This window comes from Ammodytes marinus (assembly GCF_949987685.1).
Source record: "Ammodytes marinus genome assembly, chromosome: 11".
Lineage (NCBI taxonomy): Eukaryota > Metazoa > Chordata > Actinopteri > Uranoscopiformes > Ammodytidae > Ammodytes > Ammodytes marinus.
In genome coordinates this window covers 11,797,443-11,812,644 of record NC_137215.1, presented here as the reverse complement: position 1 = coordinate 11,812,644, position 15,202 = coordinate 11,797,443, and the positions used below count along the sequence as shown (strand labels likewise).

The 15,202-nt window shown below is 42.0% G+C and overlaps 1 protein-coding gene across 1 annotated transcript in view; it reads right to left on the bottom strand.

Annotated features, from left to right (window-relative positions):
* The window catches only part of camkmt (calmodulin-lysine N-methyltransferase), a 111,152-nt gene that overhangs the window by 56,076 nt on the left and 39,874 nt on the right, over positions 1-15,202 (bottom strand). The window lies entirely within an intron of this gene.

The following is a 15,202-nucleotide window of genomic DNA, read 5'->3' as shown; positions in this document are numbered from 1 at the left end:
ATTCTCGGGGGTGCGATAGAGAGACAGAGGACGAAAAAAAAGGAGTCTTAAGTGAATTGTCAACTCAAAACGCTCTAATCACAGTGAAAGCTCTGGACAAAGAGCACCCACAGACGGACACCAACGGAGCTAACCCTAGGGGCAAGCAAAGGCCACTTAGCCCTATCTGACTCTCCTTCTCTACCTCAGCCTCTGCTCTCGCTTTCTCTCACTGCAGAGAGAAGCAGGGCTCTTCAAAGTAATACCATCCACAAAACACCAGACAGAGGAATGGAAGAAAGCGAGGTCAAAGCATACAGTAGACTATAATAGATATATACAATGGTGGAAAACAGCATTAATTGCATGCCATGTCAAGAAGAGATTGTTTTTTTTCCGCTTTGGCAACAGTTCTATCCATATTTGACTCAAGTAATGTTAATATGGATGAGACTGATGGCTCATTCCTGACTTTGGAAACAGTAGCCTAATTTGAAATTTAAAAAAAAAATTAAGATGTACATGAAACTGTTAGTTTTAATGTAGTTTTGTTTAGCAACAACTGTACTTTTTCAACTGTAAAAGCTTTCCACTCCACTGTTGTTTAAATGAAATATTGACTGATTATGTTTGGGTTATGTGTGACGGGACATAATGTCACAGCACGGAGACTTTACACAAATCTGTGGGCATAATCATTCCATTCAAAGTATGGAATTCGTTCATGTCGGGGTTGATTTTATCATACACCAAACAGACAGAAAGGAAGGAAAGGAAAGGAAAGGAAAGACAGTTGCTCCTAAAGCTAAGGAGTTTCTAACAGAGCCCACACTGGTCTCCATTCTAGCCCTCAGCATCTCTGCAGGAACTCCACTTTTCATAAAGCCCATAGGCAGATCACTGGCTCCCTAGGGCTAGGCAGCCATGATGGCGCTATTCAACATTTCTACTAATGCTATGGTGATTGTCTGAGCACAGCTAGCATGTTGTGTGGCTAAGCATGGGTCATTTCCTCGTTTCCCCCATGTCTCTTTACAAATGTCCAGGCAGGGAGGGCCTTTACTGGGGCGATGGCGAGGTGGTGACTTAAGATGAAGGTTTTTGCATGTGAAAAGTCCTATTGGAAAATCACAATGGTATAGGAACAGGCACAATCACTGGGACGCAACAATAATCTTAAACACAGAAATAAATAAATAAAAAATAAAAACAAAACATCTGCAGAATTGCAAGTAAAACACACAACAAAGTCGCTTATGCCCCCTTGAGAGTGTGTCCATTGTGCGAGGTGACAAAGCAGCGCTCATACAGACATGCAGAAACATAATGGATGTGGCCCCTTGGTCCACTACCTATTGTGTCACAGAAGACATCCGTGTGAGAGAGAGAGAGAGAGAGAGAGAGAGAGAGAGAGAGAGAGAGAGAAGGAGAGTACAACTATACAGGTAGCCGGATAGAGAAAATATTTAAATTATTACATTTTTTTCTTTAAGGACACAACATTTTACTCTTCAAATCTCTGTCGATCTTTTAAACAAAAAAAAATGCTCTTAAAATAATTTCACAGTGATGGATCACTGGAAACATGTAACATTGAGTTTCGGGGTTTAGTTTTGAAGATTTCGTTTATCAGGTTTTTCAAAGAGGAGGTCAGTTAGGTCATTTCATTATGTGTAACTAAATATTTGTTATATATATAATATATTCAGTTTTAAGATATTGTTAAATAAAAGTCAGTCCAGACTCACCAAAAGTAGCCTAGAATGGCCTTGTACACATTGGGCATGTCTATTAAGGATTTGTTCACAAAAAGTGACCCTGCAATTTTACAAAGTTTCTTCGTATTGAATTTCCAATCTGACTAACCTACATGATGAACTGGAAGAGACAAGAAAGCGAATGAGAAGGAAATATTTATTTTTATTTCTTGTGAATGGCGCATGAAGGCAAAAGTGGCAAGGTGAAAGAGTGGGAAAGAGCAGAAAAGAGACAGAAGAAGACAGGGCATGTTAGAGAGAGAGAGAGAGAAAGTGTGTCTGACCAGGGCAGAGTAACAGAGAGTGAAATTGAGAAATGGAGAAGGGCAGAAGAGGCGGGACAACAAGAAAAGAATACTTTAACACCTAGTGTGAGTGAGATTGTGTGTGTATCACTAGTCTGACATCAACATCCAGAAGACACAGAGAGAGCATGGCACTGCAAACTGGCACAGAAGGGTTTGATGAATATTTCATATCAGAGATAGGAACTTATTGAAATGGCTCCTATGAAGTCCGTGTGCATGTGTATTTTTGCATTTATTTTGGTCCTTCTTAAGAAGAGTGCCAAGACCGTCTAGAGCCTGACCAGATTACAACTTTTTTAAACAGCGTTCATTTGAAAAAATAGCCTTCCATATTTGATGAGAAAGTTTTATAGTTGACCTTTTTTATTGTCTTTGATTTCCAACATGTCACATCTCGCCTGAAAGGCCGGTAACATCGAGACATATAACACTTAACCTGCATGGCAGGCATCACACAAGCTATGGTACATGTTTAATGAGTGAGGGAGCTGTTTACAGCATCATATAACACAATTGATCACTAGTGTGAGATGCATCAGGATATGACTGATTCAGCTCAGTGGGTGACAGTGATCGATCGATAACATCATAGTTCGCTTCACTGCAATAAATCAGAGCAGCACATCGCAATGTCTATATTTATTTCAGATGGTCTCTATTCTTACAAACAGCAGCACAATCAGGAAAAGAAGGCACTACTAAACTATAACATTTTAATTAAAGAATTCATGTTGTTACAGCACCATCAGTGCCTCAACAAATTACCTTCCAGCTTGCTGTTTATGTTTTAAAAGTCAAGACAGTTTACAATAAGGTTTTTAAACATCAAACATGAGCCGGACGCCGGACATTTTTGCTTTTTCAGAGTGTATGTGGCAAGGCACAGACGTATGGGTCAAGGGGCAATGGAAATGACTACTGAGGGGAGGAGAAAAAAAGCTGTTTTATACTACAGCTCTAATGATCACACACACTGTGATGAATTTCCTCTTTCCTTCTTTGGGGTGATGTTCTAGGGTTGGACTGACTTGTACTGTTTGATAAGTGACAGAAGCACGCAGACAATAGCCAACTGTCAAAGCCTTGAGATGAATGGGAGGGAGGGAAGAGTGCACACGCGCACACGCGCGCACACACACACACACACACACACAGAGTCAGGGTCAGTAATTGAGTGGGAGGGATAAGCTCTCCTCATTCTTTCTGTTTGCCTGTCCCTCCAACCCAGTCTCACAGTGAAATGTGAAATAGCTACGTTGGTCCATAGCGCAAAATGTAGAGGTTTCACAATAAAGGCCTTGAAATTGTGAATTACCTACATTTGTTCCCCCTATTAATTTCTAATGGACAGCGTACATGTCACGTGACTTTCAAGTCCTCCCGGCCGAAACGAAACCCAAGCTGTGACCGCCATTGCCCCAGCTTTTATTCTGCAGATTTTTAAGATGTATAAGCTATTAAATGGGTTTTTGATAACATTCTTAGTGAGAAATGTGTGTCTTACTCTCACAATCTTCACTCAGTGAATGTATACGATGTAGTTTGATGGTTATCACAAATATTATATCAACCTGAAACATTTGTTTCCCATTGGAGTTTAATAATGACTCGTTTTTAACACCACAAAGGGTGGGAAGTTATTCCTGTATAAATCAAACTGTGAGGCTACTGTTTTCATTGGTTTTAATCATGTCAAACTGTTATGTCAAAGTATGGCTTCGCTTCGGCCGGGTAATTTGGGTAAACACCCGGCCGAAGTCACGCAGTGTCTCTCTAGTATCGCGAGAGCACGGCAGAGACGGTGGGAGAGCCCATATAAAGAAAGCCCGGCAGAGACGGTGGGAGGGGCCAGCCAGATCGCACAAATATAGGTCATCCTGAGACCAGAGGAACATCAGGGTATAGAGGCTTGCTACAATAAATGATCTGAACGGGTTTTTCAGCAAACATTTAAAAAAATAAGTATTAGGGACTACTTAGACCATATAAAATTGACAGCAAAGTGCATGATATGTTAGCTTTAAATCAAACTTACATTCATCATAAAGAGAGAGAAGAGAAGAAATATATATCTTGATTTACTCTCTTTATTGCATTTCCTTTAGACAGACATGCCCTTGATCCGGGAGTGGTGGTGTCTTCTACTTATGGAGCATTTTAAAATAGAAGGGTATGAAACCTGCAAAATATATGTATATTATTTAAATAGCAGGAAAGTGCTAAAAGAAAAGCACTTTCCTTGCTTTTTAACCTCTGTATAATTTTTATTTAATTAATTAATTATTTGACATTAAATTACCTTTGAGGTGAGATATCCTTCACCACTTTTTTTTCTCACCTGCACAAGTTACCTTTTACCTTTTACTTTATATCTTATTTTTCTGTGGCCTATTTTTTTTATTGTGCAAATAAATTAAATCAAATAATAAGTGAATTGTAGGTGTGTTTAAATGTAGAGTCGTAGAATCTTTACACTGACAACATTGAGACCTTTCCAGCGATGTATTCAGTTGGTGTTCTTATGGCAAGGTTTTGATCTTCTGATCACTTTTAAGGACTCAAAATTTTCACTCTGCGCAACATCATAGAGCAGTGCACAGAATGGCAAAGACAGCTGTATATCAATTTTGTAGACTTCGAGAAAGCATTTGACAGCATCCACAGGGACAGTTTATGGCGAATTCTACGTTTGTATGGGATTCCACAAGAAATCATCCTCGTCATAAAGGGTTTTTACACCAACTTCACATGCCAAGTAGGAAACAGCAACCACACTTTTGAAGTCAAGACTGGAGTGAGGCAAGGATGCGTGATGTCCGCATTACTCTTCAATATCGTCATAGACTGGGTGATGCGAAGAACAACTGAAGATCAACCTAGGGGCATCAGATGGACACTATTTACAACTCTTGAAGACCTAGACTTTGCAGACGACTTGGCACTGGTTTCCCATACACACCAACATATGCAAGAAAAAACATCCCGTGTCAACAGATTTGCACAACAAATAGGACTGAACATAAGCCTGAAGAAAACAGAGGTGATGACCTTAAACACACAAAACCCTCCACCTATACAAATAAATGGAATAAATATACCCACAACAGAAGAGTTTTCATATCTGGGAAGCACTTTAAGATATGATGGAGGAACAGGCAATGACATCAAAAGCCGTCTCAACAAGGCAAGAAACACATTCAGAATGATCAACAATGTGTGGACGTCCACAAAGTACAGCATCAACACCAAACTCAAGTTATACCAGAGCTGTGTTCTCTCCATCTTATTATACAGCTCTGAATGCTGGAGGATGACGGAGAAAGACCTTTCCAAGATCTCTGCATTCCACACAAGAGATCTCAGAATAATCTTACGTATCTTCTGGCCTAACACCATCTCCAACCAGCAATTACTTGCTCGGACAAACCAAGAAAGTATAGAGACCATTATTACAAGAAGGCGGTGGAGATGGATTGGACACATCATGCGAAAAGAACAGGATTACATTACAAGAACCGCCCTACACTGGACACCTGAAGGCACTCGAAAGAGAGGACGACCCAAAGAGACCTGGCGTCGAACAGTGGAGAAAGAACTGAAAGCCATGAAGCAGACCTGGAGTTCTATCCAAAAGCTCGCCCAAAACAGACAGGAGTGGAGATCCTTTGTTGCTGCCCTACATGCCACTAGGCATAAAGGGCAGTAAGTAAGTAAGTCTACATTGTCTCGCTCTCTTCCTTTCTCTCTCTCACACACACACACACACACACACACACACACACACACACACACACACACACACACACGTACAGTCCAACACACCAGTCTCCCCATCATCACACAACAACACCAATTCATTGCCACAAGTTACCAGCAGGGGCTGGAACAATGACAGCTGTCAGTCAGTCAGAGCAGGCCTGGCATGTCATTGGTTTGGTGGTCACCTGTGGTTACAGATTGTGATGCTTAGTTAGTGAGATGATTCACTCTCTAGGAAGGTAGCGACCTCAAGTCTGCACACAGACACACACACATGGGGCTACACGCACACAAGCACGTAGTCTTAAATTTGTGGAGCACAAAAAAACAGACTCGCACCCAAGCAGACACACATGGCCTTGAATAAAAAAGCAATATAAGATAGAGAATAAAAATGCATTGGTGCTGCCCCATATCAGACAAAACAGAGCGACACTGAGATTAACGCCACTGCCGAGAGAGAGAGAGAAACAGATGTGAATAGTGAAAGGCAAGATATCATACATTCATTTTGAACAGGGTCGGTTGGTGATGGATTGAGGAAGTCTGTGAATGAAACTCTGTGTGTGTGTGTGTGTGTGTGTGTGTGTGTGTGTGTGTGTGTGTGTGTGTGTGTGTGTGTGTGTGTGTGTGTGTGTGTGTGTGTGTGTGTGTGTGTGTGTGTGTGTGTGTGTGTGTGTGTGTGTGTGTGTGTGTGTGTGTGTGTGTGTGTGTGTGTGTGTGTATGTGTGTGTGTGTGTATGTGTGTTTGCATTCTGGCCCTAGAGTCGCAGCGGACGTATTGATACAAAATAAACAGTGCTCAATCTCCCGGCCTGTGATTGCTGCTCTGGTGTCAAGATAAGTCCTGGGCCCGTGGCAGCAGAGGCCGGTCACTCAGTCGCTTACTTTACAATATAGGACAGAGAAGGAGGAGCAGAAAAAGAAAAGAAACTCAGAAGAACATCAACATCTGACTGACTTTCTTTCTGCATTTTAGTTTCAATGTAGGAACCGCCCCTGCACCGATTCAAGTTTGCAGCAATGACAATACTGATGTAACCAAATACATTGACCTGTCACATGTGTTGCCGACTATTAATCCGACCCTGCTCTTCAAAGACAGACAGAGTTTTGAAATCCTAACCCAATTTAAATATATTAAGCATGACACAAATTGCATTGGTTTTCTGCTCAAAAACCTCACACAAAGAAAGAATACACATCTTTACATTTTCTTTTTCCAATGCACACACACACACACACACACACACACACACACACACACACACACACACACACACACACACACACACACACACACACACACACACACACACACACACACACACACACACACACAGGTAACTTTTTTACAAAAAAAGAAATAGTCTCTACTAGACTTGGACAAGCTTGTTGACTCTTTAATCTTGCTTGACCCTTTAGTTGATTCATCTCATGTGTACATAAAACTTACAATGTGTCGGAGAGGCTTTTTTGACACACGATTTAATGAGCTCAGGTAATCTGATGTCTCTCACTTAAACAGGCAGGATACGGAGTTACGGCCAACCTGTCTGATGTGTCAAGTTATTTGACTTCTTCCGAGGTTGTAGATTTATCATCATGTCGCGCTGCCTTCCGATGGCTACAGGGATTTAATGGACTGAATACAGTATGAAGCAGCTATGGAAAAAAGACGCTTTAAGAATGAGACTATTCTACCGTTTTATCCACAGGTTCTTTTCATGACTAATGCATCTACTGGCTGAGCAGTGCATCATTAAATGAATATTTATTTGCATTTGCTCCAAGCTGTTCTTGATCACAAATCACAGAAGTGGCAGCAATTGGCAACACTGTAGGCAATCATCTATTCTCAGCCTATTCAACAACTAAGACACATTTTCCAAAAGAAATAACCACAACTGGCTATGTGTGCTGCATATTTTGAATGAACCTCCCACCTGTGCAAAGTGCACTCTGCGCTGGGCACCAAAATACCACACGGACGAATTAATCAAAATTTCAAGGTCAAGAAAATACACAAACAGTTTGTTAGCTGCTCGCGCTGCAAGACTCCGACTTATTTCCACTGATTGTTGAGATGTGCAAATCTGAAAAATGGTCCAAATAGGTTTCGACAAGCCTTAAAGGTTAAGTCAATACAATATACAGGGAAGGGGTTATAAAAAGAGTGCAGAGTACAAAAAAGTGTGAAATTATTGATAAGAAATTCTAAGCTCTGATGTCAACTCATGAAGTGCCCTTGAGCAAGGCAGCTAATAAGATCAAACTATGAACCAAGACCATCCCGGGCACCACCAACACCTTCCACCCCCCCCCTCCAGAGATGAATATTTCTCATCACCATATGAATATTGCGGGTGTGACAAGTGCGTGTATAAACACACAAAGGCGGAGTGCTCAAACCCACTCACTGGGAGCTATTAAGTCGGCGGCGGCACAGAGAGAGCTGACAGAGGAGAGAAAAAGTGTGTATGTGTGTATGGCGGCAGCAGGGAAGAGAGCAGTGTGGTGGGCCACTGAACAGAGCGAAAGAAAGAAAGAAAGAAAGAAAGAAAGAAAGAAAGAAAGAAAGAAAGAAAGAAAGAAAGAAAGAAAGAAAGAAAGAAAGAAAGAAAGAAAGAAAGAAAGAAAGAAAGAAAGAAAGAAAGAATTGCTGGCAGACTGCTAATTTTACTTGTCGCAGGAATAAGAGACCCAACCCTTGCAAAAACTGTCAACGTCACTGTCACCTAAAAACCCAGGGGAAGGTGTGTGTAAAATTGTGTAGCAAGTGTGTGACTGCACACACAAATGCACACACATGCACGAAACAATTCATATGGTACTTGCCAACATCTTGAATACTTCCATCCACTAACCTGACCTACCTACATTATTTTGCATCCCAGCACATTACTTTCTGCACTGAACATATAGGCTTTGGACCTAAATCCTGTGCTGCGTGTGGGCTGATCTCAGCGGACTATGTTGGATACTCTTTTTCTTTAACCACTGTTAACAGCAGTTCATCTTAAGTAAACAAATTCTTCATGTTCTGTTTACTAAAGCAATCACAGAGCAACAATGCCACTGAATGAATGCCACTGACAGTCTCTGATGTCAGGGGTCAAAAACTAGGCAGTTTAGGCAGATTTCTCAGACCAAGCAGATACAGCTGTGACGTCAGGCACTAAGTGGGCCAGGGGTCTATCAGTCAGCGGATCTGTTGGCTTGTAACCCGCGGCGACAGGTCCTTAACGCGCCGCGTGGACAGAGCCGTAACAGATGCCCAGCTAAGTGCCTGATTAAAACTTAATGTGCAGAAGGAGCCATGCGCCAGTGTGTTTTTTTTTGTGTGTGTGTGTGTGTGTGTTGTGCAGCGTTAGGAAGGGAATATGAAATGGGTGCCAGCCCTCCAGCGAGAGAGGGGCAATGCCAGCTGCTGCTCTCCCCAGAGACGGAGCCCTGAAGCTGGGCAGCGAGGCAGGGCAGTCAAGGGAGGCTCTATGGGGCCATGGCGCAGTCACAACACAAGTGGCATATGTGACAAGACACTCCACTTATCAAATGAGATTTCATTTTCTAATTATATTACTACCCCATATCCACCCACACACACCCACACACACACGCACACGCACGCACGCACGCACGTTCAAATTGCAGACAATGGTTTGGCCCTTTGATTCAAGTCAAGGAAGTAATCATTGTGGGGCCAATTTTTAATTCAAGGTAAAATAGTTAATATTGACAATACATTGAGAAAACAAAAGTTAATAAAAAAGTGTGTAAGTTGTGTTGACATTTGGTTACAAAACCAGGTATACACATAACTGCCTTTTTTGTATGCCAGTAGGGTTCGAAAGTGAAGGTATTCTTCATTATTCCATAGCAACAGTTATTATTGTTACATTTATTCATATAGTTATATGAAAATCACAGTCCAGACGTTTAATAAAAACAGGTTTTGACAACAAACATTTGAAATTTATAGATGCACTCATAAATTAACTAGCTTTCATGAATGTGACTGATGTTGTGTGTGTGTGTGTGTGTGTGTGTGTGTGTGTGTGTGTGTGTGTGTGTGTGTGTGTGTGTGTGTGTTTTCAGGAGGTATGAGTAGCTTTGTGGGTCAACAAGCCAGCAGCCAATAATTTACCCACTGACAGAAAATTTCATCTGACTATCATCTCTCTCTCTTTCCCTCCCTCTCTCTTTCTCTGTGTCTCCCTCCATTCCTCTCTCGCTGATTATGCCGTCAATACGGTGCGGATGAGAGGAGCTGCCAATTGACCAGTCTGGATCAATATCAGCTAATAAGCATGTCAGGAGAGAGGAGAAAAGAGCAAGGAATCGACTGAGAGCGAGGGAGACCGAGAGAGGGAGGGAGAGAGAGAGAGAGAGGGGATGAGTGAGAAAGTGACAGAGAGAAAAAGCCAGTTTGATCCAATTCGGCTTGCTTGGCGTGTGGAGGTGTAAGTGGGATGATTGGCCTGTTATTGCTGGTTTAATGTTAGGCAATCAGAGCCCTAGTGGTCTAGATATCAACAAACATCCATCAAATTGTCCCTTCTTCTTCTTGATACCACCTCCACTGGCTGGCCCCGCCTGGACTCTGACAAACAATACCACAACAATGAGAAGCTGAGCAATGGTGCCGTTTAAAAAAAAAAAAACCCAGGGAGGTTGAATTGATAGCCTTGCACTTCGCCGCACGAGCCCAAAGAAAAACACGCTTGTTTGAGGGTTTCTTTGTTTGTGTTGGGGAGATCTTCACTCATTTTATTTTTTATTTTCCTTTCTTCCCCAGCCTCTCTCCGTCTCTTCCCACCCCCCTGGCAGAGGAGCATACCGTTGTTGATGGTGATATAATAACACAGTCAGGTGTCCGTGGCCAATTCCCTGTCATTTGGACTTTTGCGTAAATCACCATGTATTTTTCTTTTCTTTCTACTTGCTTTCCCTATTTCACCGCTCAATCTTCCTTTCTTTTCCACACAAAGTGTCATTTTCTTTTCGCTCAAATTACCTTTCCCTGTGGCCTCCCAGATGCCACAATTGCTGATGTTGTATGGATACTGATGAAAGCCTCTTTGGTGTAAAATGCAAACACTGCTACAGCTAGTCAACACTATACTACTCATTATAGAAGCGCAGGGAGATACATAACTGGCTCTAGATTGACTGAAATGGCATTTAGCTTACTACTGTGAGGGGCAATCCCTGTTATAGTTGTTATATCACGTGTAATTTTAATATTTGTTCGACAGTTTTAATATATGTTTGACACAAGTGAACTAATCGTAAAAGAGTTTGTCCTAAGAATTTGGGTCTGAAACTTCCTCCAGTGTATTTGGACTGCACGGGCAATAATTGAGGTGTTATAAGAAACGACTGGTAACAGTTGAGATGTTGAAAAAAAAAAGATAATTAAAAAAAAAAAAATTTATAAATAAAAAAGGCTTAAAGTCTCACTGTAAAAAAAATTTCTGTTTATTGAAATCCAAGCCTTTGTTTGTTCCAACTCCAACAAGTAAGTCGTCTATCACTTCTCTCTCTGTCCTACCACTGTGTGTTGTGCCATGCCACGACATATTTGTCACCATGCAGAGCCACCCTCCCCCCCCCCCCCCCATCCCGCTCCCCCTCTATCTGCCTATATATTCAGCCAGAGTCCCCGCTAGGACCAACTAGACAATAATAAGTCCCCGTTCTCCCATACATGCTGATTGCACTGTGGACGTAGTGATGAGTGATGGAATGGAGGGGATGGACGAGATGGTGGCAAAAAGGAGGAGAGCGGCGTTGTTCTCATTTACATGTTTATAGCTCCGCGGTAGGGAGGGGGACAGTGCTTGTTTGCATGTGTTGGACGGACATGTCCAATTATCAACCCAGTTGTTTCCTCCACTGCATTCTCTGACTGCTCAACATGCAAACAAAGAACAGCCAGCAGACACACACACACACACACACACACACACACACACACACACACACACACACACACACACACACACACACACACACACACACACACACACACATTAACCAGCTGTGGACTGGGCTGGTTGGTGGACTGTGGGGCTGCTTGTGAGCATAAGGGTCATATGTCATCATATGCCAGGTATGGAGTCAGCTGCGTTTTTAATGACAGCTGTGTGTGCATGTGTGTGTGTGACAGACAGAGTAAGAGAGAGAGAGAGAGAGAGAGAGAGAGAGAGAGAGAGAGAGAGAGAGAGAGAGAGAGAGAGAGAGAGAGAGAGAGAGAGAGAGAGAGAGAGAGAGAGAGAGAACGGGGTTAACTCCTAACTCACAAACACCAGGCACACTGGATGAGACATAACATATGTCATATGGCAAACATACAAACTGAAGCATACCTAATTTGTTATTTCCATGTTAATGCAATCTTTTTTCCATCGCCGTGGCAACAAGAATGATTGACAGAACAGGAAAGGTTGGAGGGGGCAGGAAAGAAAGCGAAAAATAAGTGTTGATATGTTTTATAGCAAATGCATCTCCTTAACCCCTAAGACCCCACAAACACACACACACACACACACACACACACACACTCGTGAACAAAGATAAAAATGCAACTATTTATTCCAGTGTTGCCCCAAAAATATAATCAAAGACCCAAAATGTGAGCCTCAAGGAGGGCTAACCACACACTCACGTGCCATCTGATAGTCAACCTCTCATTCCCTTATTCCTTAGACCCCCCTCCCCAACCCCCCACGCCAAACACAGACAAATACATCCTGCTTGGGAGGAGGGAGAATATTAAAAACAAACAAACAGAAAATTGACTGGCTGAGAAGAATTACAGAGGTGCTGATTACATCTGACCCCTCACCTCCGCTGTCAGGAAGAGCTCCTCTCATTCTCCATACCATTAATGTGTCAACCCTCATTCCTCCCTTCTGTTTGACACTTTGTTAACCTCTAAGTTCCTGCTCGGAATTTTCGCCGATATACATTTTTCCCGGCTCTTGGGTAATATGTTTGTCCAGTAGACCTCCCCAATATACATATGTGTATCTATGAAAGAACGGTCAATTTGGCAGAGGGCTTTACAGTGCTATCAACATAGACAACAGAGACAGAAAGGTTAAGATGAGGATTAAAAAAAGCAAGGACAGCAATGGCAACGGGAAATTGGAAGTTGGAATTATAGTCCAATCTGTTTCTGAGATCCTGTTTAAACCTTCCTGTGGGACGTAAATGGAACCAGTGTGATCTGTTAAGGATCTTAACGGTGTAAAGCTACTTAGGGCCTGATAAACTATTGTGTACATACTGTACAAACTACCTGTATATGCTGGTTATCAAGCAGGTCTCTGCAATGCTCGTCAACCCTCTTATGTTTTGGTTCAACAATCTGTTGCTGATGTAACCGTAGGATAATGTATCGACCCATTAACCCTTAAAGTTGTTTGCCGTAGTAAAGTTGCAACTTAAAGCCATTTACCAGAGCAGGTCAACCTTCACCTCTCAAATGGGATGTCAATGGAGAACCACAACATAAACTCTCTTAGACTTCAAAAGGGGCAATAGCTTAAGACTAGCCCTGATCAACACAAACTGGATATGCTAAAACCCAACCATCTCTTTTGAATATATTTGTAGATACTCTGTAACCTTGGAGGACTGGTAAAAATCAAAAACGCATTCAAAACCAACAATGCGTAAGTCGGTTTCTTATGACTTATTTTGTCTGCGAGACCCTGCCTTATTAGTCCCTATTAAAGACTTAAATCTTGGAAAAATTATCACAAATAATATTATGTAATTTATTTTTGAATGCATCTTATTTTCCTAAACAGCTGGACACTGTCAATCTTAGCAAACAAAACTCAAGTAGTCTAAGTAAGTAGTGTATGTGCTAGAGCCTTTTTTCAGATGTTGATTTGGTGTAATGGGGGTCCCTGCTAGAGGAATAACATATGTCAGGAGCTACACATGTAACACTATTCAAATAAGACATTTCAATAAAAATGTTGGTTTTGGACTTTTGAGTGGGATTTGTTGAAAATAGGAAAACACAACATACCAGCAAACTTATCGAGGCGCAAAATGCTGTCCAAATGGTGTCTGAATGTGAGTGGATAAAGCTAGCCTATAATACCCCACATTCGCTCCTTTTACTGAACCTTACGCTCACATGCAAGAAGAGTCTAGAATGTTTTCTGAGCTATTGCTCAGGGAGTTCACACCGGTGGACCTGATCAGAAACATATCACTGATGCTCAGTCGTCTGAATCCTGTGACCCAGATTGTTGGGCCTGCTATTCCTTCCTCTATCATCCTCTCTCACTCCCTCTATGTATCTTACTCTCTCTCTCTCTCTCTCTCTCTCGCTCACACACACACACACAAACACAAACACACACACACACGCTGACACACACACACACACACACACACACACACACACACACACACACACACACACACACACACACTTGTTTCTAATGACAGCAGTGTGATAGTTAACTGCTGGAGTGCAGTTGCGGTGGTGTGGCAGGGGTTGATTTGGCAGCAGTCACAGCTGAAAGGCTTTTATCCTGCATGGTAGAAAGCACAGAGATGGACATGCACAAGGACCCCTTAGACACACACACACACACACACACACACACACACCGGGAATAGTGGCAGTCAAAGGGAGTCTACTCAAGTGTTTGTGCGGTCTGAGGAGGCAGAGAGAAGAGGGAGAAAGACAGAAAAAAGACTGACACAGAAAGAAGGAAAAGGGAGCTCAGGATTAGGTTGCTGTATGTTGCTAGGAGATAAACTGCGGGCACTTTTTTTTTTATTACCCAGAGGGCTTTGCAACAGTCTATGGGTCTATCGGTCAATGTACAGATCAATGGAGCTCATCATAACAGTGCTATACCGTATGATACCACACATCAGGTCACACAAGTGCACTAAGGCAGACTGAAACTTGGTGAAGAAATGAAAGGTCACACAAGCTGCAGGAAGAAGCCGTTTGCATCCTCTATTAAAGTGGAGGAAGTCATACTTTATTCTGACCTTTATCCATCTCATTTAAATCTTTGTTTTTTAGACTCATTCAGTTTTCTAGAAAGGGGTCAGAACAGATAAGCAATCAGTATTGTTTCTAGTCAGTCCACTGATGAGTGTGTTTTCAAGTTTTCAAGGAGTTAAATCTAAAGAATTTGGTAACAAGCCAGATTCATATTATGCAACTGTGTTGACACAGAGATCACAGGCTAAACAGATGCCAAGCAAAGAGGAGACTATAAAAACAGCAAACCAGTTATCTGGCTATTACTGTTCATACTCATTATGGGTTGTTTGCAGTCAGGGGGTTGTCCTTTTTAATCCCTGTGCAGACGGTAAACACATGATTATCAACACAAATAATGAGAGGAGAAA